This window comes from Bufo gargarizans, chromosome 1 (assembly GCF_014858855.1).
Source record: "Bufo gargarizans isolate SCDJY-AF-19 chromosome 1, ASM1485885v1, whole genome shotgun sequence".
Taxonomy (NCBI): domain Eukaryota; kingdom Metazoa; phylum Chordata; class Amphibia; order Anura; family Bufonidae; genus Bufo; species Bufo gargarizans.
In genome coordinates this window covers 518,793,800-518,819,984 of record NC_058080.1, presented here as the reverse complement: position 1 = coordinate 518,819,984, position 26,185 = coordinate 518,793,800, and the positions used below count along the sequence as shown (strand labels likewise).

The 26,185-nt window shown below is 42.7% G+C and overlaps 1 protein-coding gene across 1 annotated transcript in view; it reads right to left on the bottom strand.

The window, feature by feature from the left end:
• The window catches only part of MYO18B (myosin XVIIIB), a 758,252-nt gene extending 735,234 nt beyond the window's left edge, over nt 1–23,018 (bottom strand). Inside the window, exon 1 of the mRNA XM_044275382.1 lies at nt 22,887–23,018. The gene's annotated coding sequence lies outside the window, so the exon portion shown is untranslated. The remainder of the gene's footprint in view (nt 1–22,886) is intronic.
• Between the last annotated feature and the right edge of the window lie 3,167 nt (nt 23,019–26,185).

The following is a 26,185-nucleotide window of genomic DNA, read 5'->3' as shown; positions in this document are numbered from 1 at the left end:
GCATGGTTTCTGATAAATATCTTCTTCTTAAGAAAGACTGGTTAGTATGCAAAAGGCCTCAACGCAAATAACCTTAAAAAAAACTCAGGAAACATGTTATAAAGAAGCATGAAGAAGATGAAAAATTATAAAGACCTGTAATGACCGACGTCACACACAGGGAGGAAAACAGGGAAAGCCCTGCCCAAGGGAGAGGGAAAGGTGGTGACCCCTAACTCACCTTGCGGCTGGCACCTGACTGCCCTGACGTCCCTAGACGGGTTCCTCACCCGTGCGGCGATCACGTGCCTAAACCCTGGCTTTCCCAGAAATGAGCCCTAGATAGTGAACGGGCCGGTGGGATCGCTAGTCCGCACTACTGCACTAAGAGGGAAACACCAGGGAGAGGACAGAGAAATACAGACAAACACATACACCCAGCAGTCCACAAAGGTCCAACAGGGATCCGGAGGGTAGCGTTCTGAATCAACAATCAGAGAACACAGCAACACAGCTCCAGTGGGTCAGAATAGATGTCCAGGCAGGAAGCTCTATCTCTGGCAACCAGAGAAGTGTGAGAGAGGAATATAAGGAGGTTTGGGAGTGCTGGACAAGGAACAGCTGAGGAGAAGGAGCTACGGATACCTGAGTGAGCCAAAAGGGTTTGCAAAGCAAACCCAGAAAGCTACCATAAGGAAAACAGCCCTATCTTAAATAGAGCGTGCAGCCAACCGCTGCGACTTCCTGGCCCCGGGTATAACGGAGTCAGGCGTGGTTCTCGATACCCTCGTGACAAGACCTGAATGTACATCAGTCAACTGTTAGACAAGTTATCTACAAATGGAGGAAATTCAGGACTGTTGCTCCCCTTAGGAGTGGCAATTGGTAATATCACGCAGCACAACTGGCAATCCTCAAAGCAGTGAGATAAAGCACAAGTACAACAAGAAAAGATCTACCGAAGATTGCACAAACTGCAAAACCTCTGTTCATGTGTCCACTGTTAAAAAACACTGAATAATACTGTAAGTCAACGAGAATGTGGTTTCTGGAAAAGTGTTCTATGGACTGATATGTACAACTTTATCGCACAAATGCACAACGCTGTGGCATTACCTGAAAAGGACTGTGCACACAAATATTGATGAACCGAAACAGATTTTCAGGAAGGAATAGACCAAAATATCACCTCAATATTGTGAAAATCTTGTTTGCAGCTAAAGTTTGGTGGAGATTAGGGGGGGTCTACAACTTATTAAGTTCAAGAGTTTACTTACTTTTTATTGCTGCACTATGGACGTCTTCTCAATATGTTGAATAAAAGACATGAACATTTGTGTTAGGCTCCTTTCACATCTGCGTGTGGAGAGAAAAGTAATGCATGCAGGACTTTTCTCCGCTAAAAAAATGTTCCCCCGAACTGAAAACTAACGGATGCCATTATAGTCAATGGGATCTGTTACATTCCATTCCTGTCACTTATTTGCCAAATCCGGCCCTTATGTTATTTCCGTTCTTCTGCTCCTATAACAGAGCAGAAGAACGGAAATAATAGCGATGATGTTAAAGCAGCCTTATTAGTGTAGTTAAAATGTGTTTGTCTATAATTGTGATTTGGCCCTTTACACTGCCCAATTATCGGGAAGGAGTGTTCCTAGGAAACCACTGTTCCCAATAATTGCCCTGTGTAAAGGTACCACCCATCACCCAATGAATAAGCAAATGATTGTTCATCTGCTGAAGGCACAGTGATGCAGACACCAAAATCATTGTTTCTGATAACAGATCTTACAATGTGAACAGGCATCTGCTGGCCAGAAACAGTGACTCTACATAGGGAAAAGCAACTGTAGTGAACACTTGTCCCCATACAGAGGAAATGATTGCTGCATGTAAATACAGCTCTCAACTGCGCACATGATCAGGCAAAATCAGGAATGAACAGTTTGTTCCTGATAATTGCCTGAAAGGTCAGCCCATGTAAAGGGGCCTTAAAGAGGTATTCCCATCTCACACATTGATAGTATATAACTAGGATATTCCATCAATGTCATACAGGTACAGACCTCCACCTGGAGTGAATAAGAATAGCCAAGTGAGTGAGCAGTGACTAAAGAGCACACCAGTCATGTGCAGTGCAGTCTCTTTCACTTCAGGGGTCCCTTTCTGGTGATAGGAGTGGGTCCTATCGATATGCCATCAATGTCTGAGATGGGTGCAACCCTTTAAGTCCTTGACTTCTGTGGTGATTGAACAAATACTCCCTTAAAGGGGTTGGCCCATCATAGATAATGGGGGCATATTGCTAGGATCTCTGGGACCCACACCTACACCGAGAATGAAGCGAGGAGAGCAGTGACTGGAGGACCCCCGATTTCCTGGGTTCCGGCCACTGTCAAGCGCTCTCCCCAAACAAGTGAATGGGAGCGCACTCTATAGGTTCAACGGAAATAGCCGAGACAGCGCTCTGCTATTTTCAGCAGCGCCCGTTCTTGGTGTAGGTGCGGGTCCCAGAGATGAGAGCTGCACCTATCAGACTATGGGGGCATGGCCTAGCGATATGCCCCCATTGTCTATGATGGGCTAACCCCTTTAAGGTAGCATACTTTTTTAGATAAACTGAAATCTGAGGATTATTTTAACATGAGTTCATGTCTTTAAGATGATGGACTTATGTCTTTTTTCAACCGTCACAGCTATGTTACTATGAGCTAATAAAACATTGTTTTAGATTCCGACAGGTACTGCACTGATGACATACCTGTTATTTCAAATCCCACTTTAGCCAAAACCTGGGAGAGCAAAAAGGAATGTTTCCACCAAAAAATAATCAAGTGGATGGATGATAAATCTCATGACAATGCACAGCATATGATGAATGTGTTAGGGAAGCTGTTATAGAGAAGATTGTCATGGTTTAGATATGACAGCATTTTATTCATGACCAGCTGAAGGGAACATCATATCCAGGAATAAAATCTGAGCATTACATACAGTAGTATCAGTGCCTTGAATAATGTGCCTAGTGATCAGTCATTGTTCCATAGTACACTCTATAGTAATAGTTACAATAGAAAATCTCAAATGGTGTCCTATAAGTGAAGTATCATATGAGCAGCAGTATTGCCACACATAAAGGACTTACAAGAATGGATTAAAATTCTAAAGAAATGCACAGAAAATAGCAGCAACTAATTGCAAATTACATTAAAAAGTTTCAAGAACAGAAAGAAAAATGCAGCTGAACACAAATGATTACACCAACAACATCTATAAGCTTACAACCCTAGATAAGACATATCACCAGCCATACACCTTAGATAGATGTCAGCCAAAAAGCTTCTACACATACATGCTTGCTTGGCTTGGTCGAGATTGCATGTAAATAGGGAGAGCAGAGAAAAGCACTGCAAGACATTTATGGCAGCAGGTTACCTAACCGGAAACCAAACTGAAAGGATTGGGCCGTTGAAATCCAACATACAACAAATTTATTAAAAGGCCTTCTCCTCCTAATAAATTGCATACATCTTGTATCAGATGGCTTTTTACTAAGACTGGCATGTAAATCCCTGTAAATCATAGTGGTCTGTCAAGTTACAATATTAATTGGTTCCAGGACAAGGACAACCATTGCATGTTGAAACCATTGTAAGTAATCATTTCCAAAGCCCCAATATATTATCCACAATAAGAGAAAATGAAGATTTAAGAAAAAATAAGCAGAAAACCATGACATATAAAACGAGTCCTTACATATAGGAGTCAGGAATAGCTAGCTGCTAACTAGCAACTCATACAACTATTTTACCAGAGAAGTGTCTTTGGTTGGATCTGAGTCTGAGATATTGTATGTTGAGTCTAGTTTCAACTTACAATGGGTCAGAAAAGTACATTGTATGTTGAAAATATTGTATCCTGAGGCCATTGAATCCTGAGGGATCACTGTACAGGTAAAAAGTGAAAAAGAGAGACAGTTAAATGTCAAGTTCACCTTGTGCTATATCTGAAGGTATGGAACGAGTGACCAACATCCTCGACATGAAGCTACACATACAGTATAGTAAAGTACACAAGCCCATTAAAAAGCCAAGTGGATAAAGGCTGCAAACACTATATTACTCTCATAATATTACTCTAATGAATGGATAGGATAAGAACAACTAGAGAGCCAAGAAGGGGAACGGGTGCAATTTATGGATTAAATTCCCCAAAAAGGATCACTTTCTTCTTTATATGCAAGTTGATGCACAGACAGAACTGTACTTGCAGTACATATATAAACATTAGGCCTCATGTACACATCCATATCTGATTTCCTGTCCACAAAATACAGATTTGTGAAAAACAAAATTACATTTTCATGCTCATTCAGTTTTTTTCACACTTCCATCAATACAAAAAACTGTCCTCATCCATAGAAATGGACAAGAATGGGACCTACACTAGGGTTTGTAGATTGGGCAGACATATCCGTGGAAAAATGTACAATCCATTTTGTTGCCATCGTATAGCTATCATGTTGTATTTCAGGGACTTTGGGGAGGGGGGGTGAATTAAAAAAACACCTACTGTACCTTGGATTGCTATTGTAAAAAGCTGTCAAGGAAAATAAGAGATACTTATTATTTTCCCAAAGCACTCAATATATGAAAATATATTTTATAAACACTATAGAGACAAAAAGAGCTTTTATGACATCCCATTCTAAATTCATGGGCATTAATATGAAGGTTACATAGTAACAAAATGAATAGAGATAAGCGAATCTTTCAAAAATTCTAATCGCTTGTTCCAACAGAATATATTTGCGGCGAATATCATAAAAAAACTGCTTTTTCCTGGCTGCAGAGAGCCTTTATAGTGGTGTAGAACACTGTGCCTTGCAGTAACATGCTATGGTAGTGAAATAATACTGAGTCAGTATGACATGCAGATGACAGGCGTCGCTCTTAGAATCACTGCACACTTCACTTATTTGGGCAGTCACAGGGCCAAAACTGACCAAATAACTCAAGTATGAACTCAGCCTTACAGGTCGATGTAAGCGACAAGAAGAAGCGCACTCCTTTTACACCGTCATCAGCTGATTCCACATAGATGTCTACAGAACCTTTTCTATTAAACGCTTATATAAGGAGACCCCCCCCCCCCCCCCCGACAGAGTGGAGAGGGTGTCAGCAGTAAGTTTGTGTTGACGTCACTGATTATTTTGCCCTTCCTCTGTTCCATTAGAACAATAACTCACAAAAAACTGATCCTGTCTGTGGAGCATCTACCTTCACTTGACAAAAACAGGAATGGATCCAAAAACAGAGATGACACGTGAACGGAATATTTGCAAGTCTTCTGTACCCACCCCTGCTTTTGGCTACCAAATCATAAGCCAATTCTGATGGAACCATACAGGCCTTACAGCTGCTACACAGAGAGGATCAGTTGTGAGTCTCATTTAAACTTCCTTCTGACAGATCAGTAGAAGGGCCAAATAAATGATGATATCAGCACAAGCCAAAAAGGCTAAATAATAGCCCAGTCATGAAGTGGGGAGGGTGGGAACAGCATGAAAAGTCCACAGAGTGGCCCTATGACATAGTTGTGAGGTGGAAGCAGCATGAGGAGACCACATAGAGGCTACATGACAGAGTGTGGAGGTGGTGGCAGTATCAGGAGGCCACAGGGTGGCACAATGACATAGTGTTGAGGTGGCAGGAGCATGAGGATACCACAGAGTGGCAAGGTGAAATAGGGTGGAGGCAGCAGCAGCATGAGGAGACCACAGAGTGGCAAGGTGACATAGTGTTGAGGTGGCAGGAGCATGAGGAGACAACAGAGTGGCAAGTTGAAATAGTGTGGAGGTGGCAGCAATATGAAGAAGCCACAGAGTGGCAAGGTTTATAGTGTGGAGGTAGCAGCAGCATGAGGAGACCACATAGTGGCAAAGTGACATAGTGTGGAGGTGGCAGCAGCATGAGGAGACCACAGATTGGCAAGGTGACATAATGTGGAGGTGGCAGCAGCATGAGGAGGCCACAGAGTGGCAAGGTGACATAGTGTGGAGGTGCCAATACCAGTGCCTGCTGAAGATGGTGGGTGAAAGAAGGAGCACTTGGCATCAGATGTGTTTCATCAGGCGGGTAGCAGCAATAGAATAGTAGCTGAGGCAGGAAGCAAGAAGAAGCCGGTTTCTTTTGTCAAAGTGTTGGTGTGGCACCATGGATGATCTAGTCTGATGCATCAGGAATTGGTGGGTGAAAATCCTGACTGATCCACGCCGCACTAAACACCCGTGCTGATGTCACACTACTGGCCAGGCAGGACAGCTTTTCCAAGGCATACTCTGCCAGTTGCGGCCACAAATCCAGTTTGGCTGCCCAGTAGCCCATCGGATCTTCAATGACGGCTGGCAGGGTGCACTCCAAGTATGCCACCACCTGCTGGTTCAAGTTCTGCTCTACGTCTAGCTGCTAGTGAGTATTTTCTTCACTATGTGGGTGAAGAAAGCTGCTCATCAGCGACTCTAAACCCAGGCTGCTGCTGATGGAGCTGGTACTGCTCCTGCCACCCCACCCCTCACCAGCAGCCATGGCAGTGGAACGTGAGAGCAGAGGGCCCCCCCGGTCAGAACTGCGATAGGATGGACGATGGCGCAGATAAGACAACTGACTTCATAGAATGTCTCTATAGTAGTTCAGTTTGTCCTCCCTCTCAGCGGGTGTAATTTTGGCAAAGGTCCAACAAGGTGGAGAGCCAGAAATCATCCCTCTGCAGAATGGTGACAATTCGGCTGTCACTACCCAAGCAAGTGAGCATGCAGCAGGCTATTTGCGCAAGTGACTCGGAGGGACTCCCTGCATCCATCTCCACTGCATACTGCCACGGTGTGTCTGGGTCCTCTGCCTCATCTTCCTAATCGCCCTGTAGCTCCTCTGGCTGGTCCTGCTCCTCCTCTCCTGTCACCTGTGTGTAAAAACCACCCATTTCGCTACACATTGCTTGTACTTCTATGTCCTCCTCCTCCAGTTCATCCCCCACAGGGCTCATGTGGCCATGAGATCTAGGCTCCATGTCTCCAGTCCCCTGACCAGCCAGATTTACCAGCATCTGTTCCAGAACATGAAGCAGTGGAATGACATCTTTCATCCCGTACTCCTGGTGACTGGCAAATAACATGGCCTCCTCAAAGGGCCTGAGCAAATGGCAGGTGTCACGCATGAGCTGCCACCGGCTGACATCGAAGTTACACAGGGGAGTACTCCTGTCCGCTTGGATCATCAGGAAATCGTTTATTGCCTTTCTCTGTTTGTACAGTTGGGCCAACATATGGAGGGTGGAATTCCAACGGGTGGAAACGTTGCATATCAGCCTATGTTGGGGGATGCTGTTCTGCTGCTGCAGCTCAAGGAGGATGTGCTTTGCGGTGTATGAGTGGCTGAAGTGCATTCAACGTTTCCTGGCTATTGTTAGGATGTCTTGCAGATGGGAGGAAGACTTCAGTAACCCCAGTTGAACACGTGTGCCATGAAGGGACATGGCTCAGCCCTCCTTGACGCAGTGCCGACACAATGTTCTTCCCATTTTCGGTCACCATGGTTCCGATTTTCACTTGTCGCGGAGAAAGCCAGGATTCGATTTCTTGCTGAAGGACATGGAGCAGTTCCTCCCCAATGTGACTCCGTTCGCCCAGACGAACAAGGTGCAGAACAGTGTGACACCACCATGCCCTGCACATGTGGTATGCTGGAGGGGCACTGTGAATTGTCCCTGCAGTGGAGGCTGAGGACACGGTGGAGGATGAGGAGGCAGAGGTGGACATTGTCGCAGGACCAACGGCGTGGCAACGTGGAGGCAAAAGCGGCGTCACCTGGCCAAGTTGCTGGTGTGGCCAGGTAATAAACCACATTCACCCAGTGGGCGTAAAGGACATGAATTCTCCCTGACCGCAGTTACTGCTAGACACTTGGGACTCAAGCCATCAGTTCTCCGAAAGATGCACCATGAGTCCACCACTTGGAAAGGAAGGGACTGCAGCACCAATAACTTGGACAGGAGCAATTGGCTACCAACCTCCCAATGCTGCCACGCCGCTGACTCCCGGCCACACTAGCAACTTGCTGGTTCCGCCGCTGTCTCACGGGCAAGCTGCAACCCTCTTTTCCCGATGATGATGAAGCCCCTTCATCACCCGACTCCCAAGTGCGATCAGCTACATCATCATCACCAAGTGCTGTCTGCACGTCACTGATGCCTGACCGCTCGAAACACCAGCTCCCACGCCACTCTCCTCATCACTACTTGCCTGCCTACCGGAGAAAGCGGCGGATGTCTCCTCCAGATCTTGGCTGGGCAGTAGCTGTTGACTGTCGTCTAGTAGCCCCCCCTTGCTGAAAAGTGGAGCCGAGTCTACGGCGTATAATACTTCTCGCGGTGACGGAACTGAAAATGACAGAGGAAGGTTCAGGACAGGTGGGGGCACAGGGCCTGCTCCGAGGCCATGCCAGCTAAGCGTCGTGTCAGAGGAACCCACAACTCTTGGCTGGGGGTGTCTGATGTCACTTGGGATGAAGTGGATAACCGAATCAACCATTCAAGAACCGCTGGGTTGCTGTTCAAGACACGACCGCTAGATGACACCGGGAGCTCAGGCCTCTCGCTGCAACCCCTGCTGCCACGCCCTCTTACTCTGCTGTGATCTCTGCCTGTCCCAGAAACATTTAGGCCTTTGCCACTCCCCTGTGTAGGGCCTGGCACTTCTCTGTCTGACATACTGTTAGATCAAATAATCAAATGTCAGATCAAATATGTTTTATTTCGCCAAAAATACACGGCAAACAGGGCTGTAGAAATTATCACTGCACCGCTGAATGGCAATTAGGACCTAATGTTTTTCTACTTTTACATAACACAAAAGGCTTTTCAACAGATAAGTGCAACGATGATAGGTGAATATATTTTTATTTTGCCACTAATACACGGCAAACAGGGCTGCAGAATATATCACTGCACAGCTGAGGAGCAATTAGGCCCTAATTTTTTTCTACTTTTACACAACACAAAAGGCTTTTCAACAGATAAGTGCAATGATGAACGGCAAATATATTTTTATTTGGCCACTAATACACGGGGAGAGGATTCACTGAAAGCCAATTTAATGAAAAAAATGTGCGTCTCAGAATTAGGGAGAATCACAGAAGGAAAAAAAGAGGCGCTAAAATGTACACTTTTATTGATTTCTATTAAAAGATAATACTGAGGATGTGTTACAAAAAACCCACAAACAACATATATGCATAAGGTAATAGCTGAGCGGATGTATATAAGGGGGAACAATAGTGCCTCCCAAGTAATTCACAATTACTCAGACTATACCCCTGCAGACGGAGATCTGTGCCACATAAACCGCAACAGTGGTGCGATATATGCCAATAATGATGGTTTTTGCAGCACCATCAATTGACATATATGTGCTTGCAACCACTCGGATGAACGATAGTGTTAAGGTACTATGGGCCGGTGAATGATACTTCTGGCTGATATATGCAATCAGCTGCTCAAGAGGAATACAGCTAATAGCTGATCTTAATGATTCCCAAGTTCCATTTCTGTCCTACCTATCGTTCCAAATTGACTAGCTCTCCCTCATATAGCGTCTATCTGATGCTCTGCTCGACGGGTTTCATATTCAAATCATCAGAAGCAGTAATATCTTAAACTCAAGCTGCTAGGTACAAGCAGCACTACTACAATAGTGTTGTGTGGCGGCGTCCCCGGCACTATGACGGCCGTGAAGCGGCCACTCAACCCACTGATATAAATAGGGGGATGACACACCGCCATAAGAAGGATGGAATGGCTTGAGGCCAATGGGAGCCGAGCAGGGCGGAGCTACCGTACGGATCTCGCCGGGATCACACTGACATCACGAAATGAGCCGCCCAGCTATATTTGAGACAGGTAAAATAGGGACCGGATTCGGCAACCTAAAACCAAACTGGAGGGCAGCATTTAAACAGGTCACTAATACATGACAAACAGGGCTGTAGAATATATCACTGCACCGCTGAACGTCAATTAGGCCCTAATTTTTTTCCACTTTTACACAACACAAAAGGCTTTTCAACAGATAAGTGCAACAATGAATGGCGAATATATTTTTACTTCGCCACTAATACACAGCAAACAGGGCTGTAGAATATATCACTGCACCGCTAAAAGGCAATTAGGCCTTAATTTGTTTGTACTTTTGCACAACACAAAAGGCTTTTCAACAGATGACTGCAACTCTGAATGGCGAATATACTTTTATTTTGCGACTAATACACATCAAACAGGGCTGTAGAATATATCACTTCTCCGCCGAACGGCAATTTGGCCCTAATTTTTTTCTATTTTTACACAACACAAAAGGCTTTTCAACAGATCACTGAAACCCTGAATGGCGAATATATTTTTATTTCGCCACTAATACACAACAAACAGTGCTTTACAACATATAACTGCACCGCACAAGGGCAAATAAGACGTACCGTATAAATATTTCCTTGTAATAAACCTGGTTAATGGCTGTATCAAACAGCACTTGCGCCCCAATAACAAGAATGGTTTGCTGGAATGACAGAGCTATATAATGGCAATTTAGATCCCCAGTCAGTGCAGCAAGGGGTAACAGGATTGTTCCTATTGCCCAATCTGTAACCTCCCCTACTGAACCCTGTTCTACATAAATGCTGTGGAATGATTCCTCCCTATACTTTCCCTGCACTTATAAATCATTTTTTTCACCACAATCAAGTCTTTCCTATCACTGTCCCTAGTGCCTGCAGACATCTCTCCCTGCACTAAGTACACTGGTAAATGGCAGAATCTAAGATGGCTGACGCTATTTATAGGGCTGTGACATCACAGGGCTGGCTGGCTGCTAATTGGCTGCATGCATGGCATTATGGGTGATCCCGCTTTCCCAGAGTTCCTTTCTGCATGTCCTCACATGTGTAGCAGCCATTTTAGGAAAAAATTTGATTCGTTACCACGAAGTGCGAGGAAATTAGCATTCAGTGCGAATCAAATGTTTCCTGAAATTCAGAACTAATTCCACTTCGTCAGCTTCGATTCGCTAATCTCTAATAGTGAGTTTGGTCTAAAAAAGGCAAAAGTCCATCAAGTTCAACCAAGGGATGTGAATTTTAGGAAAGGGGAGTGAGACCTAGACTTCTACACTCTATTATAAGCATTAAAGGGGCTTTCTGAGATTTTTATACTGATGACTAGAGATGATAAAAGTGTTGAAAATTAGATTCAGCAGCTTCATCAAAGTTCGCCAAGAATTAATTTGTGACAAATCACTTTTAATAAGGTATACACAGGTCACTCTGCCTTAGGGTACGGCCACATGTAGTGGCCGTATAGTCAGTCTTCATTGTTAATGGCCACGTGGCACCTTTAATGCACCTTTAAACAGGGGCTGTATACACTTCTCAAACCCCAGCGCTGCCGTCTGCTTTTCCTCCTTTTCCACATCATCTAATATGGATAAGAATATGTCATCAGGAACATCAAGCTCCTCCTCTCTTTGCATCTTGCTGGATTTACTACGACATGAAGACTTTGAAGCCGCCGTCTGGGTCAATGAATGAGGTACTGTATATTTCCAGTGGACTCGGGGGTCGAATGGAGGGGTGGACCATAGGCGCAAAAGCGCAACCAGAGTTTTTTTACAAACCAATTTTTTTTATTGTTATCGTGACGTGTTTCAGGGTTCTGCTGACCCCTTTTTCAAGTCGGTGGGTGATGCCGCTGGTGGAGAGTGCGCTGCTCCCAGCTCCTAGCACGTGTGGCGTCCAGATGCTGTGATGCCTATGGTCCACCCCTCCACTCGACCCCCGAGTCCAGTGGAAATATACCTCATTCACTTTAGTAAGTGGCATTTATCATGTAGAAAAAAAAGTTAATACAAGGCAGTTACTAATGTATTGCTATTATCCATATTGCTTCCTTTGCAGGCTGGATTCATTTTTCCATCACATTATACGATGCTCGTTTCCATGGTTACAGACCACCCTGCAATCCATCAGTGGTGGTCATGCTTGCACACTATATGAAAAAGCGTCAGCCTCTCAGGTGGCCTGGACCATGGGAGTGCATATAGGCTAGTGTTTCTTCCTATATTGTGCAAGCATGACCACGACTGATGGATTGCAGGGTGGTCTGTAACCATGGAAACGAGCAGTGTATAATGTGATGGAAAAATGTATCCAGCCAGCAAAGGACTCAATATAGGTAATAACAATATATTAGTAAGTGCCTTGTATTAACTTTGTCTACATTCTAAATGCCACTTACTGAAGTGAGACAACTCCTATAAGCTTACTTTATTTAACTTAGCTTGGACAATATCTACAGTTAGCCATTTGATCCCGCTTTGCAGCTAAAACAACTTCTACTCTTCTTTGAAGGCTTTCTACAAAAGAGGATTTTTGCTCATTCATCTAGAAGAGCATTTGTGAGGTCATACACTGATGTTGGATGAGAGGGCCCGGCTCACAGTCTAGTTCTCCCAAAAGTATCCAGTGGGGTTCTATGAAGACCAGACAATTTCTTCCACACAAAATTCATCCAACCATGCCTTAATGGACATTGCTTTGTATATTGGGGCACAGTCAAAGGCATTCATTTCCCAAACTGTTCCTATAGTTGAGAATCAAAATACATTGGTATACTAAAGAATTAAGATTTCTCTTCACTGAAACTAAGGAGTTTAGGACAATCCTGAAACCCCATAGCATTATTCCTCCTTCATCAAACTTTACAGTTGTCAAAATGCAGTCAGGCAGGTACCTTATCATTCTCCTGGCAAATGCCAAAACCAGACTCGTCCATTACATATATGATATATATAATATGATTCGTCACTGCACAGAACATGTTTCCACTGCTCCAGAGTCCAGTGGCAGTGTTCTTTACACCACTTCATCTGACACTTGGCATTGTGCCTGGTGATGTAAGGCTTGCGTGCAGCTGCTCAGCCATGTGTGGGTGATGTTCACTATATCTTCATGTAACTTACCCTAATTTACCCAAATATTTGAACTGGAAGTTTGGACAGTATCTTTGAAAGTGAAACTGAAAATAGATATGCCTCAACTCATAAAGTGCTTTCCTTCAGCTCTCAAGAGAGTTTCTGCTGGGAGTCCAACCATCCAATAAGCATCATTGATACATCTGTTGTGGGCTACTCTCATTCACAGAAGGTGTTGAGCCATGGAGGAATGACAATTTCAGAACAAGGGTAGTAACATGGGCTACCAGCTGTTACTGAGAGAATGCAAACAGGTTTTCTTGAATGTGGACTGAAGTGTATTTGAAGCCAGTCACTAGCCAGTATCTGTTTATGTACATATATAAAGTGCGTATGGGCGCATGGAGTGTGAGGGATACTGTTGGATGAAGGGATCGGGTTTTGAGAAATTTTGTAGAAAGGGGGCATACATATAGATTTTTCACATCGTACATAAAGTGTATATGTCACTTCACTTAATTTTTTATGTGTAGGGACTATAATGTTATGTGCTTCTTTAATATGCTTTATTAGGAAAAATGTACACTTTAATTAGAAAACTGCTAGTAAATGACTTAGCTATATTTTATTAGGAAAAAAATGCTTTTATTAGAAAACTGACAGTAAAGTGTCTTGAAGCGTACTAAAAGAGCATAGCTAAGATGAACCTGTCTTCACCGTCTACAACGGAATGCTGAAAATAGATAACTGTATGATGCAGAGCCAGGCTTCTCAACCTGACTCTTCTCTCCATGCCACAGCGCCCTCTATACGTGTCTGATATATATATTTTTTTAAATCTTTGCTTTTTAGATCGAGAAGAACAGCACTGCAGTGATTAGGACTGTCAGTAACTGTATAGTATCCATCTATGTCAGCACTGATTTCTGCAGTAATGTTCTCCTCTTTTTGCCTAGTGCTTCCCTGGTTAGTTAGTAAACTTCTTGGCAAGTAAAGAAGAACAGTGCTGCAGTGATCAGCATTGACACAGATGAAAACTGCACACTTCCTGTCAATGTTGATTGCTGCAGTACTGTTCTACTCTACCTACTCGGTGCTCACTAAGCAGAGACACGCTGGACAGATAGAGGAGAATGATGCTGCAGCAATCAGCGTTGCCAGTAAGACAGGTACTAGAGAAATGCAGAGGTGAAATGCAGAGATTTTTTTTTTGTATATCATAGACAAATATAGGGAGGCAGTGACTGAGACAGGGAGAGAAGAGGCAAGATGAGAAAAGGCAGGATAAAAAGTCTTACAGGTAAAAAACTGCAGGTACTGTAAAATAGTCTTATTGTATAAAAGATCAGTTGCAAAGGTAAAGTAAAAAGGTCTGTCTGTTGTAAATGTATATAAAAATTATATAAGGACACTTCTCTTGACAATCGTTTTTCACATGGCTTTCTTGAAAGTAGTAATATAAAAAATTTACTACATTATTTATTCATGTATTCTTCATATTTAAAGGCAGGGAAGGCTTCTGTCTCTCTGGTGTTTTTGCCTTCCTCTGGAACCTCATTTCAGAAGAAAAGGTTGAACTAGATTGACCTATGCTATATCCATTTTTGAATCTTACTATTTCAGCATGTAATGGAAAACAGAACACAAAAATCATACGAGCTGCCCTACAATAATAAAAAGGTAGATTATATCCAACAAGTTTTGTCATGCAGGGATCTGGTGTTCCAAGAGCAAATCCACTATGATGTGATAAAGATCTGGTGTATGCATTTTATTGTGCAGATAAATACAATGCATGATCCCTACACAGTATCATAGCAAGCATATAATCCTCCCATGTGTCCTAACCCTAAGGGCAGCAGGAAATTTCATTTTTGAAATCTGCGATTTGTAAATTAACTGTTAAACAAACTCAGGCTGGGAATGTTGCAATGCCACTGCCACAGAGGCCGCCTAGAAATGGAAGATGGGTTACTGTAGGTTTTTGTAGACTTAGGCCCCACGCACACGGCCGTTGTTTACGGCCGTGTGCGGGCCGTGGAACCGCGGCCTGGATCCCTCCTGAGAGCAGGAGCGCACGGCGTCACTGGTTGCTATGACGCCGTGCGCTCCCTGCTGCCGCCGCAATACAGTGATACACTGGTATGATCTATACCAGTGTATTACTGTACTGTGCCGGCAGCAGGGAGCGCACGGCGTCATAGCAACCAGTGACGCCGTGCGCTCCTGCTCTCAGGAGGGATCCAGGCCGCGGTTCCACGGCCCGCACACGGCCGTGAACAACGGCCGTGTGCATGGGGCCTTAGAGTTGTTGATAGAAGACATGTCTGTGTCTCCCCATAATTCATTTGCAGCACTTTTAGAGTGTAAGAGCAACATGGAGGATGACTCAGGCACAGTGAATGAGGAACAATCATCTCCTATGCCTAAGGTATACAATACTGCAGCCAAAGACAAAAAGGACAAGGTGAGGACTGATAGTAAACAGCTGTTGGTGGGTGATTCTATCATAAGAGGTGTGAAGTTTGAGGAAAATGGTTTTGTGAGATGCCTCCCTGGTGCTACCGCTAGCAGGGACAGACGACGTATCCTTAATATTGTTAAGCAAGCAAAGCAGGAAAGGGAGATGGATGTTATTGTCTATCTTGGGACAAATGATCTGGCTTGCAATGAGGTTTCAAAGGTGAAGGAAGCTTTTCACACACTTGGTAATGATATGCAGGAGGTTGCATCGACTGTTTCATTCTCTGCAGTTTTGCCTGTGCATAACCTTTAGCATGACAGGCAGATGCGCATTAAGAAATTCAATGTATGGCTTGGTTAATGGTGTCTGCACCAAGGGTTTGGCTTTGTGTCTCATGTTAGCTCTAGTTGGAATGGAAAAGAACTGTACAAGAAAGATTGTTTGCATCTTTCTCTCAAGGGAACAAATGTCCTCAGTGAACAGTTCAAAGTATTTGCTAAGGAGCATTTAAACTAGGAAAAGGGGGCAAAAGAGTGATAATCCATCAGTCCGACTGCCCCCCGGAACAATGCCAGAAGATGCCAGTAGCACATAGGTTACTAAATGACAAGTTCAGAGTCTTGTCTACAAATGCTCTCAGTTTAGGGAAAAAGATCAATGAACTTGAGTCTATAATGGCATCTGAGAATATAGATTTAGTGGCTGTAACTTGGACATGGTTCAATGACAGTAATGACTGGGATATAACAATACCAGGGCTCTCTCTATATAGGAAAGACAGAGAAGGCAAGAAAGGGGAGGAAAGGCCCTGTATGTGAAAGATAGCATAAAATCTAATTTAATACAAGTTAGCAAGACCAATTTAGAGTCAGTTTGGGTTACGTTGCAACTTGATAATCATAAGGTAACTTGTGTAGGTGTGATATATAGACCACCTGGCCAAGTCAAAGAATTAGATGATCTACTAGTTGAGGAAATAGCTAAAATGACATTGAAAGGGGAAGTTATCATTATGGGAGACTTCCTGATGTAAACTGGAAAACCAAAATAGCTAGTTCTGCCAGGAGTACAGATATTCTAAATTCCCTACTGGGATTATCTCTACAGCAAGTAGTTGAGGAGCCAACCTGGAAGGAGGCCATTTTAGATTTAGTATTAACAAATGGGAATTTGGTATCCCCTATTAGGTATCCCCTATTACTGTAGGGGAAAGCTTGGGATCTAGTGCTCACCAGTCAGTGTGGTTTATTATAAGTACAGTGACTGAGTCACACCACACAAAAACAAAAGTTTTAGATTTTAGAAAAACTGACTTTTCTAAAATCAGATTAGTGGTATACGGGTCCCTATCAGACTGGAACAGTTTCAATGGAGTCCAGGAGAAATGGGACTACTTAAAAGTGGCACTATTGAAGGCAAAAGATAATTGCATTAGGCTTGTCAGTAAAAGCAAAAAAAGGAAGAGATCACTGTGGCCAAAAACATTAAAAACAAAAAGATAGCATTTAGTAATTATAAAGTAAAAACAAAAAGAGGATGACAGGGAAATTTATAAGATTAGGCAGAGAGAGGCCAAGCAAGTTATAAGAGCTTCTAAAGCACAGGCAGAAGAGAAATTAGCTCAGTCAGTGAAAAAAGGTGATAAGACATTCTTCAGATACATAAATAAAGAAAGGAAGTTAAAACAAGGAATTACTAAATTAAAAACAAAAGAAGGAATATAGGAGTATATGGAAGAAGATAAAGAACTAGCTAACTAACTACCTCAATGAATACTTCTGTTCAGTTTTTACAAAGGAAAATTAAGGAAAAGGGCCTCAGTTAGGGAGAAAGACTAATGAATGTTTTGATGCATGTGTCTTTACAGAGGAAGAGGTTCTAAGTCAGCTGTCTAAAATTAATACAAATAAGTCACAGGGGCCTGATGGGATACACCCAAAGCTATTAAAAGAGCTTAGCAGTGTACTAGCAAAACCATTAACAGATTTATTTAACCAATCACTGGTAACAAGAGTCGTCCCAGAAGATTGGAAATTAGCAAATGTTGTGCCAATTCACAAGAAAGGTAGTAGGGAGGAATCGGGCAACTATAGCCCAGTAAGCCTGACATTAATAGTGGGGAAATTAATGGAACCCATACTTAGGAGAGGATTGTGGAACATCTAAAATCCTATGGATTAAAAGATGAAAAACAGCATGGGGTTTACTTTAAGGAGATCATGTCAAACTAATCTTATTGATTTTTTTTAATTGGGTGACTAAAATAATAGATGGCAGAGGTGCAGTAGACATCGCTTATCTAGACTTTATCTAGACTTTAGTAAGGCTTTTGATACTGTCCCACATAGAAGGCGTATCAATAAAGTGCAGTCTTTGAGCTTGGACTCCCATATTGTTGAATGGATTAGGCAGTGGCTGAGGGACAGACAACAGAGGGTTGTAGTCAATGGAGAAAATTCAGACCATGATCTTGTTACCAGTGGGGTACCTCAGGGATCTGTTCTGGGACCCATGTTGTTTAATATCTTTATCAGCGAAATTTCAGAAGGCCTCGATGGTAAGGTGTGTCTTTTTGCTGATGACACAAAGATTTGTAACAGGGTTGATGTTCCTTGAGGGATACACCAAATGGAAAAGGATTTAGGAAAACTAGAGGAATGGTCAAAAATCTGGCAACTAAAATTAAATTTTGATAAGTGCAAGATAATGCACCTGGGGTGTAAAAACCCAAGAACAGAATATAAAATTAGTGATACAGTCCTAACCTCTGTATCTGAGGAAAGGGATTTAGGGGTCATTAATTCAGAAGACTTAAAGGTAGGCAGACAATATCATAGAGCAGCAGGAAATGCTAGCAGAATGCTTGGGTGTATAGGGAGAGGCATTACCAGTAGAAAGAGGGAGGGGCTCATGCTGCTCTACAGAGCACTAGTGAGACCTCATTTGGAGTATTGTGCGCAGTACTGGAGACCATATCTCCAGAAGGATATTGATACTTTGGAGAGAGTTCAGAGAAGAGCTACTAAACTAGTACATGGATTGCAGGATAAAACTTACCAGGAAAGGTTCAAATACCTTAACATGTATAGCTTGGAAGAAAGACGAGACAGAGGGGATCTGATAGAAACTTTTAAATACATAAAGGGAATCAACACGGTAAAAGAGGAGAGAATATTTAAAAGAAGAAAAACTGCTACAAGACGACATAGTTTTAAATTAGCGGGGCAAAAGTTTAAAAGTAATATCAGGAAGTATTACTTTACTGAGAGAGTAGTGGATGCATGGAATAGCCTTCCTGCAGAAGTGGTAGCTGTAAATACAGTGAAGGAGTTTAAGCATGCATGGGCCAGGGGCTATGGCAGCCCCAGAGAGATCTGGAAGATGGAGATTTAGTAACACTGGCCTACCATGTGACAGCACAGCAGAATCTCTCCTCTGTTTGCTGCAACAGGGCGCCCACTCCATCAGCGAACGTAGACCAGGGTGAATACCTTGGTAGAAAATACAAGAAGTAGTCAGAACACTCGGCTCACCAGTCCTGACCTTCCATAACTGTATTGATGCAAGGGCTATGATTAAGAGTGCAGTTAGCTATCGAAAGGCATATGTGATAATCTGTGTGGATTTTTTATGAAATTTCCAAAAAACTGGAAAACTCGTCTGGATATCTAGTTTTATTGAAAACACATACGATCTGGTAATGTCTTCTGCACATTTCTTAGTAGAGAAATGGGGAAAACTGATCCTAAATCAATCACATTGTGTGCAACAATGAAAAGAGTTTCATAATTATAGCATTTGGCCCAAATACCATATTTTATATTCTGATAAAATGTCCCCATTGTATATAAACGTTATTTACAAGAACATTACAAAGCCTTCACTTTACTAGCAATTTTATCTAAAATAACAGATTTTGATCTATTATCTGAAATGACTACATTTTGGCAATCAACTTTTTTTTAAATATCTGTGAAATACTTACTCCCAGGCTGACCACGGCTCCCCTGACCCAAACTGACTGTATCATAGTAGTTTAAAATACAGTCTCTATCTGATTACAGGTCTACTGTACTGTGCTTACATGACGATGTGAGTACGCCACAATACCCATGATCTGATAGAGACTTACTGTATCATAAATTACTATAATACAGTCAGTTAAGATCAGGGTAGCTGCAGTCAGCAAGGGAGATGCAGCAGACACAAGGACTGTGTTTTCCGGGCCGATCGTGATTGTGTGCATGAGCCCTTAATCTGTCGTACTGGACTGTTGTGGTCATTTAGTATTGTAGGTTGCAATATCTGGAGAGTCCTTCATACCAAACGGCCCATGTGCACTTCATGAATAGACCCCTGGGTCACAGATCAAGGAAGAGATTGATCAATTGTTCCTTCATCATTTTAGCTTACATAAGGCATAGTTGCCAACACTCCTGACAATCCCAGCAAATACAGCTTGGTACTTAGCAAAGTAAAATTAGTAGGAGAATCATGGCTCAAATTTCCCATTATCTCAGGACCATGTCACTCAGGGTACAAGACTTAGAGCTTTAGATTGACAAGCCACGGACAAGACATTCACTGTTACATCAGGATGGCGGCCTGGTATGTAATGGAATGTCACTAGCACATAGAAGATGAAATCCAGACCATGTGCTATCTACAGTATATCCTTAATATAATTAGTTCTGCAGCTTCTAATTTTATTCTCTACATTCCTTCCTTGTGCTATTTACTTAGAAGACAAAAAAAAAAAAAACACTCTCTTCATCACTATGGTTATTCATTTACATACTCTACATCTGAAGACTAGGGCTACATGGTGATCTTGGCCATGACACCTGTTGCCGACCAAGGATCGCGGTGTAGCAGTGCAGACATCAAACTGAATGGTGTTACAGCATGGCTCGCAATCCAGGAAGGTTGGATTTTTTCACAGTTCTGGGGTTGTGGCAACTTGTCATAGTGGAACCCGATTCATTTTGATGGCTGCACTGCAAACCTTGGCCGTGCGACAGTTGTCATGGCCAAGATCAGCATGTAACCCCAGTCTAGACCTACAGCTACTGAAAAGAAAAAAAAAAACAGGCCCTCACACTTTGTACGGTGAGAGAGCAGCCATCTCAGACAATTTTTACCTGAAAGGTCTAGGACGTTTAGTAATAGCATAGTAACCAAGTCATACTGTATAATGTACATTAACCACAAAGAAAGCCAAAGACAGAATTAGCATCATTATCCATTGACTTCATTTATTTGGTCCTGTAAATGTGACCTAACCTCCAGATTCTTTCAGTGTTTGGGTTGTCACATACAGCTGTCACCGGAAGGAATATGTCTCAGCTGTGCAGGCGGCACCTGTTGTTTGTTCAGAGAGTGCAAGAGCTGCTCTCAGGAAACATGTATCAGCCATGTTGTCCTAACAAATTGGATAATAGTCTAAATGTGGGCTCTTGTGCTGCACGACAAATTGAGCTATACACGTCATGGACCAACACAGAGTGTGACATTTTTAGACCACAATGCAATTCATAAAAATATCATTATGGAAACAAGCTGCAAATGCAATCTTTCTCTCACGGCACATTTAAACCATCTAATAGGATGGTACATAATGCCCACATGAATGGTAAAGTTTACTGTGAGTGAGGAAATGGTGCCGTAAGGGACTAGGGCAGAAACATATTCAAGTAACCATCAGACAACTAAAAACCAGATATGTGCACATATTTAGCAGATAATAGGGTAGATGTATCAAAACTGTTGTAACGGAAAACTGGATTAGTTGCCCATAGCAACCAATCAGATTCCACTTTTCATTTTCCATAGGAGCTCTGAAAATTGAAAGATGGAATCTGATTGGTTGCTATGGACAACTAAGGCAAGTTTTGATAAGTCTCCCACCAAAACGAATATATCACCGAAGTGATTCATTGCATTCACTCACTAGGTTCTGCTCATAAATCAAGCCCTGTGGGATTATCTAGGCCAGAACAGTCTATCTGCCGTTTGCTGTATAATACAGTCCTGAAATCACTGTAAGTGGATGAAGAGCAAGGAGTTAACAGCAAGTCCTCTCACTGATATTGTCTGCCACAATTGAGCGGCCATGAGAGCACTTGGGACAGTTCTAAGTGCTGAGCCTCCTAATTCTCTGCTCTCTAAATATAGTCTGAGGTATCATCTTGAGCTTCATCTAAAGCTGGTAATGAGGAACAAATATATAATAGGCCTCCGTCAAAGTTACACCCAAAAGGACATTTTTGCCTGAAAAACTTCACGTGAAGCAATGGCAACTAGAGATGAACGAATACATTCTCAGTTATTAGAATATGACCCAAATTTTCCAAAAAAGGGTCAAATTAGAATTTTGGGCAATTCGATTTAGACAAATGTAATCAGCCATTCTTATATCAGAAGACAGGAAAGATGAAGGCGGAGGATCACATAACCCTTGGGGGTATCAAGCAGGCATTTGCCAACAAAAAGAAAAAATTTTGTAACTTAAAACACCAAAAATTCTACAATGCAGTTTGTTTTTAAAGAGGCTGTTACCACCAGCAGCCATGTGTTTACACGTAGCCATATGTCGCTGTCACGTTAAGATTACTAATGCTGGCTTGGACTTAGAGCTTGAAAGGAGTTGCATATAGAAAACCTCAGAGTATCATCCGCAACTTTTCAGAGCAATTGGAGCACTTTTTAATTTCGGTCAAACTCATGCTAACCTAAATCAAATTGCCTGACCAAATTATCCGAATCAAATCCAAAATGAATTTCAAAAAATGTGTTCATCACTACTGGCAGCCTGAAAGTAATATCCACTGAAAATTATTGCGATAAAAAAAGAAAAACGGACTGGTTTGACATTGAAAATGATAACCTCTTCCTAAACACTCTATGAGAGGAGAAACCATTGTGATATATGGACAAATTCACAGGAGGTCTGTTATATGGTACCATAGGGTACAACCAGACGGTCTGGTTTCCTGATGAAGTTTTAGAATCCAAAATCAAGAATGGATCATAAATGGAGAAAAAAGTATAAACAACATATGTGTTTTAATTCACTTCTAATTTTGACTTCCAAAACTACATCAGGAAATGTATGGCCATACCCTTAAATATACATGTAACTATGCAATAAACATAAAACATAGTAACAATAGTAATAATAATACATTCAACAAAAAAGACTATAGTAAATGATAATGATTCAATTAGAGGTAGAGGCCTTGTGATTGTAGCTGCTTCATCACCTTGGAAGGTCCTCAGATCACAAACTGAAATAGGTAATTCTACTCCTTAAACTCATATAGAGATTACAAGGCATTTTTCAGGGCCCTTATGATCTTCCTGGGTGACTCTTTAAGGTTTAACTTTTAGATACTATAAAACTAGACACTGCAGAACTTGTTACTCTACCTCTTTACAAAGGTCCCAGTTTAGGCTCAGCAGCAGATTATAATCCTCAAGTCCACCGCTCCTATGGGACAGTAGAAGCTATAGGTCCTACAAAGCAGACAGAGCAGGCAGCAAAGAGAGTGACTATGTTAGGATCCCTGGGACACTTTACAGCATGATCCTCCCCTTTTCCCAAATACCTGGAGTGTGATAGGGACAGCTGACTGGACACAAGTCATGGCTATAAATATCCCAAATAGATTATAGTCTGGGGGAGGGAGAGAAGATATTTTGACAGGACATGCTGTGAGATAGGTTTAGCAGAGCCATGCTTGTGAAGAACTGAACAAAGAACACTAACATGTATGACTATTAGTTTCTTTAAGTAGCCATCAATGCTATGCACTATTCCTGTAGAACACTAACTATATATATATATATATATATATATATATATATATACACATATACATACAGTATATACACAGATCTGTAGTTTTCTGGGAAATAAAGTTGTCCTACTAAATTATGAATCCTTTAAGTATAAGTTTGCAGGTGGTGTGAACACTGTGGGTACAGTAATCAAACTATGGAGTGCCCTACCCCAAGAGGTAATAATGGCAGATATCATGAGAGCATTTAACCCCTTAGTGACCACCAATACTTATTTTTACAAACATAAACAAAGTGGGTTTAAGCTAGACAGCGGGTGTTAATCAATGATTATATGTACCCAAAATGGTGCATTAAAAACTATACATGTCCTGTAAAATAAGCCCTCATACAGGTAGATTGATGAAAATACAAAAAATGTATAGCTCTTGGAATGCAATTTTGAAAAAAACGTGCATAGGACTAAATTCTTATCTAATAATATATGCCTTTTGAGGGTTAGAAGTAATTTAGCACAGATTGCTATATAAATTTTATAACACGACACAGAGGCTCCTATTGCTATCTCTTTCTTTACTGAAAACCAATAGCAGCAAAGAAAAAACATCATGAAAAAAGGTAACCCTGGGAACCGGACCCTCCCCTTACAACCCTAGTATAATAGTCCACTCAATAGTAAGCCCTTCCTCTTTCTTTGATGCTGCCACCTAGTTAAGTATACCTGTATTGTGTTATACGCTCTGATTATACTAGTTTACGATTGTATTATTATTCTTTATTTTCGTGCTTATCCCCTGGTTTTGCTATATAATTGTCTTGCACTAGTTTTGATAACCCTCCTCCCTCCAATTGTGGATACAGGAAGTCATAGACAGATGGGAAGAATGGGGGAATTATTACTGCTGGGGGTCATTTTGGGGGACATTATGTGTACTGAGGGCACTGCAGGGGTTAGCCAATAAAATTCATCCATTTTAAATGGCCATGAAAAACTGATGCAAAACGGCCATTTAAAACGGACAGATGGACAGGAAATGGATGCACAAATGGTTGAAAAATGGCCATGAAAAATTGACAGTGTGTCTGTTTTTAACGGACAGAGTGTTGTCTGCATCTTTTGCGGCCCCATTGAAGTGAATAGATCCGCATCCGAGCCGCTAAAAATTCGGCTTGGATGTGGACCCAAACAAATGTTGTGTGCATGAGGCCTTAGTGTAGGGTCACACGCAAAGGTTGTGCTGCCGATTTTCTGTACAGCTTATACACAGTCTATCTTCCTGACATCCACAGTGGTTTTGGTGTGTGAATGCTGTGAATTTGCAGCTGACTTGACCCGCTGCCATTTGCTGTGGCACAAAATCCTGAAACAGCCCTGCTACACAGGACCTCATAGCTGCACAGACTCACCCGACAGAGCCTGCAGCAGAGCCACGCTGGGAGACAGAGAAGCCGCTCCAGCAGCCAGAAGAAGGTGCCACATGCGAGGCCGGTGCAGAGGACGTGCGGCGCACCCAGATACACCGGGCCTGGTGAGAAGTGGGGAGACAGGAGCGGGAGGCAGCAGGTATAACACTTGCAACCGGGAAGAGAGCCCCAACCATACACCAGATCCCTCTCAGCTGCCCGCCAAGCGGCCATTTTGATCGCACCTCCACGTTACCATAGGGAGGGGAAGAGAACATACCACACAGTCTCCCAAGCCAGCAGAAGCACGCAGAGGTCCTATAGACCCTAATATCACCTCAGGCCACTGCAGATACAGATCAAAGGGAGCAGCAGACGACCAGGGTACAGAAGCAGCATATTGCCCTGCACATTAAATCCCCAGGCATAAGCAGGGGATCGTACCTCTTTTGCTGAACAACAGTCTTCTTTAATTCTCCTGGAGAGGCTTCAGAGTGGCTGACCCTACGAAGAAGACCCCCAAGGCGCTGAGACTGCATCCAGGAATCGGCTATTCGCTGTAGACTACGAACTGGTCTGGTTGGTTTGCTGTGATTCAGATAGCCAAATAGGTTGAATAACCATAACAATTTTCACTCTAGTTAAAGATATAGGGCTGGAACATTATTTTTCAGTCAGTTAAATGGTTAACCTATTGTTGTGGCTGCAGCCCGCACGCTTATGCCAATAGTCATCATAGGCAAAAGCATCCCGGTCTTACTGGCCTATAGTTTGGGGTAAGATATTACTCGAGAATATAAATACAAGAAAAGATAGCAAAGGTTAAGACTCTAGATTGTGGTTATAGTATTTAAAGGGCGTCTGTCACCAACCTGACCGGTTTTAAACCAATCACATAGTTCAGTGGGACACAAAAACATGACACAGATGTTACCTTTGTTTCATTTTTCAGATCATCCAAATCGCCCAAAAAGTAGTTTTATGATATGCTAATGAGCCGTCGCAAGTGCCGAGGGACGGAGAGTTTGCTGAAAGTGCCCAAGTTCCCCTGCCTCATTTGCGCCTAACTCCGCCCCTCAGTAAACTCCAGCCAGCCCTGTGGCTCTGTGGCATCGCTGCCGGGCCCTGGCATGCGCAGTGTTCTGCCCACAGTGGGAAGAGGCACAGAGATATGCAGTGCGTATGCGCCAGTTACTGGCGTAAAATCGGCGCATGCGCACTGCATATCTCTGTGCCTCTGCGATGCGTGAATGGCCTATAGGGATATATGATGTCACAGGGGGCGGAGTTAGGCACGAGTGAGGCGGGGAAACTTGGGCACTTTCAGCAAACTCTCCGCCCCTGGGCACTTGCGACGGCTCATTAGCATATCATAAAAACTACTTTCTGGGCGATTTGGATGATCTAAAAAATGAAACAAAGGTAACATCTGTGTCATGTCTTTGTGTCCCACTGAACAATGTGATCGGTTTAAAACCGGTCAGGTTGGTGACAGACTCCCTTTAAATAATGTTGATCTATAG